This window comes from Colius striatus, chromosome Z (assembly GCF_028858725.1).
Source record: "Colius striatus isolate bColStr4 chromosome Z, bColStr4.1.hap1, whole genome shotgun sequence".
Classification (NCBI taxonomy): Eukaryota; Metazoa; Chordata; class Aves; order Coliiformes; family Coliidae; genus Colius; species Colius striatus.
This window is the reverse complement of record NC_084790.1, coordinates 53139684-53145683: the sequence shown is the minus strand read 5'-3', so window position 1 is coordinate 53145683 and position 6000 is coordinate 53139684. Positions and strand designations below refer to the sequence as shown.

General features: G+C 45.9%; 1 protein-coding gene across 2 annotated transcripts in view; it reads left to right on the top strand.

Annotated features, from left to right (window-relative positions):
• Window positions 1-3531: 3531 nt before the first annotated feature.
• Window positions 3532-6000, top strand: part of PUM3 (pumilio RNA binding family member 3) — a 46635-nt gene continuing 44166 nt past the window's right edge. For both annotated transcript variants that reach the window (XR_009820914.1, XM_062019079.1), the window contains exon 1: window positions 3532-3745. The gene's annotated coding sequence lies outside the window, so the exon portion shown is untranslated. The remainder of the gene's footprint in view (window positions 3746-6000) is intronic.

Below are 6000 nucleotides of genomic sequence, written 5' to 3'. Positions count from 1 at the left end.
ATCAAAATCAAATTCATGCCTCTACTACACCAACTGCATTACAGGTAAACTAGAAAATGCCTTGTCATAGGATGTGTCTGCTAGCAAAATACCTTAATATCTATGAATAGTGTACCACAGTTAAGCTTTTATATACTTTTCCAATTAAAGAAATATTAATTTAAATTCCTGACAGTCTGGGTGGACTTTTATAAAAAAGTGGTCAGGTAGCTAATCCATTCTAGACAAAGTTCATTGTGATGTGAGAAAGAACTCTCCTTGTTTACCACTGCCAGATCCTGTATGTTGAAATTCACTAAGCAGGATTTTAACTAGAGTTGCTCTTTAAAAACCATGAGGCCCTGCAGATGCACCATTCCAACTCTGAAATTTGAACCTAGTTCTGTGTACAGCACATCACATTCTGAGGTGTTTTTTGTAATCAGCAATTCATGTAGCTGGCAAATGGAATATCTGCAGAAGGAATACTGGTTGATCTGTTGTGGCCTTGGATGCCAAAGAAGAAGATAAACAATAACATTTAAAGGAATACATTGTTGCACCACTAAAATTAAATTTGGCACAGACCTCTAAGTACAAAATACCTGCTTTTAGCAAGAGATACCGAAGACAATGTTTATGCTGTTAGTGAAGAGCTAGTTGGTAGCATTAATTTGATAATTAGAACTATTGCTGCCTTTTTGGATAGCCAAAGACAAAACTGGATTAAAAAAATGTTCTCCAGTTACTTCAACAGACCAATTTTGAAACAAAAATGGTGCGTTTTACACAATAAAGCATTCATAGTGAAGTAGCAGCTTCAGGTGAGTAATGTCTTTAATAGTGTTTCCAGTCAAATTTTGGTGGAATTCACCATATAAGGGGTATAGTAGCACATGGTTTGAGCAATAACTCATGAAGCTATTTCCCTAGGTTCTTGAGTAATAGCATAGTTTTAAGAGACCAATGGAAATCTAGATAGGAAAATGAGAAGAACGTACAAAAGCAGAACATAACTTATATAGATAGTTCATTGAAAGTGGTTTTTGTTTGCTGATCATAACCATTGAGGAAGTGCTAGAAGACTTAGTCAAAATTCCCTGCTTTCTGTAGTCCCAGCTCACACTTGTTATTCAAGTTTTAGGAATAGAGGGTTTTTTTCAGATACATTTTCCTATTGTTGGACTTGATAATTAAAATTACTTCATGCCTTTAGAAAATTTATTTGCCCTATATACGTTTGGCAAAGGGCTGTAGAACAGAAATTCTCTCAGACCTTCCCCCCTCCCCCCAAAAAGGGCACAAAAATTTCATTCAGGAAGCAACCTTGCTACATCACCCTCACTGTTTCAGCTATCAACTACTCCACTGGAGCTACAGACACTTAGCTGTTCAAAGGTTTTTTAGTGGTGATGCCTAAAGCTAAAAAGGATGGAAAGCTGCAAGTTGAAACAAAGGTCGTAAAAGCAACAGTCACTTTTGCCTGAAGTGGACAGGCCTCTTCTCCACCTTCAGCCATCCAGTGAGGATACTGGTATAAAAAAAAAATACTCTTCTGACTCCTTCTCATACATGTGAAGAACAAACGCAAACTACTCTTACCACCTTCTTTTTATCAGTGTTGTGAGCAACAGCAAACATCCTGCCTATTGCTCCATTTTGTTACTGGTATTTCATCAAGCTCTCTCATATAAGAAAGGCAGAATCTATCTGCATGACACTTTTCTGCTTATGCACTGGACTTCTACAACCGTTAGTCTGCCATTTGCCCTACTTTACAGCTACCTATACATATTTCCTTCTGAGCTCAAAAAAATGCAGTCTTGCTTTGCTTTGCTTGTATTTATTCATCCTTTGACTGCAATGATGAATTTGACAGCCCAGAAATTCCCATTCTTTGGCCTAGAGGTTATTTAAGTAGCTGTAGAGTTGACTTTGGGTATAAGCAATCCAGCTGAGTGCCGATACACTTACTGTGTGCAGTAAGCTATGCACAAAAGCTGATGGCATATGCAAACTGCCTTGTTCCTCTTTTATACAGGAGTAAATAAAATCACATCAAATTGAGGTGATACCTCATTTTCCTTCTCAGAAGAAGAAATTAAATCCAGGCAGAGAAACTGGGCTATTGCAGTGACGGAATTTTATTTATAAGACAAACCATCCCAGTCATTAGCACAAATACAGGTTTTTCAACATTTGTGCTACTTCAATACATTCCGTGGCTGAAGTGGATCACAGGAAGAAGTCTCTGTGTAGCTGGGAGATCCCCTCTTTGTATAAGTAGGCAGTCTTTTAAATGCAGTCGAGGTGAGTACATTCACTCCTTCTCCATCCAGACAGACAGGTGAACCCAAGTCACTGTTGCACTGTCACTTTTGCGACAGCAGCATCTGGAAACTCAATGAACAGAGGCTTGTTTACACTTTTATGCAGTACTTCTAAACTCTTCTGAGCACTTCTAGGGTGGACTTGATTTAGCAGGGTGGACTGGACTAGATGATCTTTAGAGGTCCCTTTCAACCATTACAATTCTGTGTGATTCTCAAATAGTCATTAATTAACCTTCACAGTGTCTCCAATACAGAGGTATACAAACAAAAGTAACCCACGGATGTGGTGGGTTTGGGGTTTTTTTTAGCAGACAGAATCCCCAAATGGTGGAGTTTGGGAGATAGGGCTTGGATGAAATCATCCAGTCGAGCCCTATGCTAAAGCAGGTCCACCTCAAGCAGGGGGTACAAGAATGCACCCAGGCAATTCTGAAAACCTCCAGAGAAGGAGACTCCACAGCCTCTGTGGGCGACCTGTGCCAGGGCTCCCCCACCCTCGCAGGAAGTTTATCCTCGTGCTCAAGTGGAGCCTCCTGTGCTCCAGCCAGTGCCCGTTACTTACCTCTTGTCCTGCGAGTGGGTGCTGTACAAAAAGCACTCGCCCCATCCTTACACCCACCCTTTAGGTATTTTTAAGTGTTGATAGGGCCCTCTCTCAGTGACTCACACACTCGAGCAAACCGAACCACCAGATGAAACTTTTATAGCAAAATAACGACACCTATTGTTTAATAGTACGGCTACACCCTTACGGTCTTTGGAAATTAGGCTTTATAAAACAAAGCTGAGGAGGAAAGACTGGAGAGAGAAAAGCCAAATTACCTCGGGTTTAGTGAACATTCTCCTTTTAATCCACTGTTACAAACGCCTAGTCCCGCAGCCCTCGGGAGCTGCACCCGAGCGGCCGGCGCGGCCTGAGCCTGCCTGCGTGCCGGGCAGCGGCAGCGGCCGGGACCAGGGGCCGGGACCAGGGGCCGGGACCAGGGGCCGGGACCAGGGGCCGGGACCAGGGGCCGGGACCAGGGGCCGGGACCAGGGGCCGGGACCAGGGGCCGGGACCAGGGGCCGGGACCAGGGGCCGGGACCAGGGGCAGGCCCGCGCGCGCGGCAGCGCCGCCCCGCCGCGGCCGGCAGGTGTCGCTGCCCGCCGGCGCCGCCGTCCCGCGCAGGGGGGCCGCGCGCGCTTCCAGCGGCTTGAGCAGCCGGGCGGAGGCAGGGCTGAGGTTGCTGGGTGGGTGTCCCGGGAGCCCGCTCAACTCCCACCCAGCAGTCTGTCGGCGAAGCCTTCTCAGTGCGTCTCCGTCCGCCGCCGGTGCAGTGTGAAGCTGCTCCTCGGAGCTGCCAGCGGTGCTGCAGCTCACCAGCCCCAGCCAAAAAGCCCTGCGGCTGGAGGTGCGGCTGGGAGAGGACGCGGACGTGACTGTGACAGACGGGTAAGTACCGAGCCTCGTGCGGCCGCTGGCCACCCCTCTCGGCTCCCTCCTCGGGAGGCGACACTGACCGTTCCCCCCACCAGGGCCTGGGGGGCGAGCGCTTGTCCTTGGCGGCTCGTGGGGTGGAGGAGGCCCCGTGGCCGGCCGGGCTGTCAGCGCCGAAAGCAGCCCCGGCCAGGTACCGGTAGGGGATGTGAAGGGGCCTGGTGTGTGTCAGGGGCAGGCGGCTGCTTTGGGTGCTTCCTTTGGGCTTGCAGACCTCAGAGGTGGAGGCTAGAATGCAACAGCAACAAACTGACGGTGAGGAGCCAGCGTGAGCTCCAGGCGAGACCCACGCACGCAGCTAGCGGGAGTGAGTGTCGTCGTCCCGGCACTGCAAAGCGCTGCCCCTTGTTCAGCTTTCTCTGCCGCTGATGGAAGGTTTGTCGGTGGTAAACTGCCTCTCGGCAGTAGGAAGTTACTTTATGGGGAAAAGTACAAACTGGCATGTCAGGGTCGTGTTTCTTCTCCGCTCTTGATTGCTGCCACGTTTGTAGTTTTAGACACGGATGTTCAGAAGAGATCTATTCACCCTCATCTGAAGGACGGGGTCTTGATTTCTGCCCCCGGAGCACAGCGAAAGAGACAAAATAACAGAACTAGAAAGGGAAGGAGAGAAAGAAGCCACTCTACGGTTGTATGACCTGAAATATCTTTCCTGCTGTCAGTCGGCTAGCTGTGCTGAAAGGGTAGTAGAGCACAGCAGAGTCCGGAATGCACTTTAGTTACCAAAGACTTGTTAAACTTTGGAATGAGGTTGCATCACTGGGCATCAGTGTGTTGTTTGCTAAGGGAAGGGAACTTGCAAACCTCTTCCAAGGTTCAAGCTGCTGTCTTTCACCTTTCCTTCCATATGAAGATGTTCAGACTGTGCTCTATCAGATCGTATGCATAACAGGAATCTTTTTAGTGGCTCTGAGAGTTCAGTAACTTGATGCTTGAATACTTTGTGTCTTAGGCGAGATAAAATCTCTGCAAATATCATGTAGTAGTGCTGGCAATGTAGTGTGTTTTTCTATCATTAATACTGGGTCATTAGAATGATCTTGGTATTATTTATGTTCTCTCACCTAGGATGTACTGCTTTCTTACAAATCTTAAATAGAATTAATCATAGTGTTGTGTCTTCTGTTCTTGGTGGTGAAAGTATGGGTTATTTAAGCAGTAAGAGAATCTGGCGTTATTTGAACTGTTGACTTTTTTTTAATCCGTACTCAACATTGAAGCGATGAAAATTACTTTCTTTTCAAACTTTCTATCTGAATACATCTCCTGAAGCTATGTGTTTGGCATATTTGGAAAATAAATGAAAGTTAGGTTGTACTTAGTGTGATTCTTTAGACAACTTGAAGGGGGTTGCTGTTTCTTTTCTCATTGTTAAAAAAAGAAAACAAAATAAAACACAAAAAACACCCACTAAACCAAAACAATAAAGCAGTTTCATCTGTGGGATAGGAGAAAGCAAGACTGTCCTCCACACAGTATTAGTGTATGTGGCATAGGAAGAAACACTGGACTTCAAGTACAGGTGCCAAAGGCAGCAGGTGAATATACTTCTGAGGGTTGTGCAGTGGGGCCAGTGCTGAGCTGGCACTACGGCCATTTGAGAGAAGTCTCCATCAGGGAGACAGTGATTTCTGGTGAACTGGGAACCCAAGGAAAGCTGAAGACTGATTCCTTTTGTGGAGCAAAAGTGTTGTCAAGAAACTAAACGATCCACCTAGTCCTATTGATTTTTTTTGTGACAGTTCTTCACCCCTGATTAAGAAATGAAGCTGTAGTTTGCAAAACTATTCTTGAAAGGTAGCCTGCTGCTGCTGAGAGAACTCTCAGCTTGGGTCAAAGTATGTTTGACGGTGCTGAACAGAAGAAGAAATCCTGTTGAGTAACACAGTACATTGGTTTGAGAGGATGGGAAATGTAGTTTATGGAATGATCATAACAGAATTGAAGAAGTGAAAACTTCTGGGAAGTAAGTATAAAACTTGTGTCCACGAAGTGTTCTGAGGAGCTGCAACCTACTGGGATCAAAGGAAGCTTGAGAGCAAATGACCAGGTGTCATGAGATGCAAATGTAGCAGTGTGGTGGCTTCTTCAGAGCTGAGAGACCTTTTAGATTCCCTTTCCTGGGATAATTGGTATGTAAACAGGTGGTGATCTTAAACTGAGGCCACTAAAATTCTAATTGAAGGCTTAAATATTTGGCAATGGCTGGA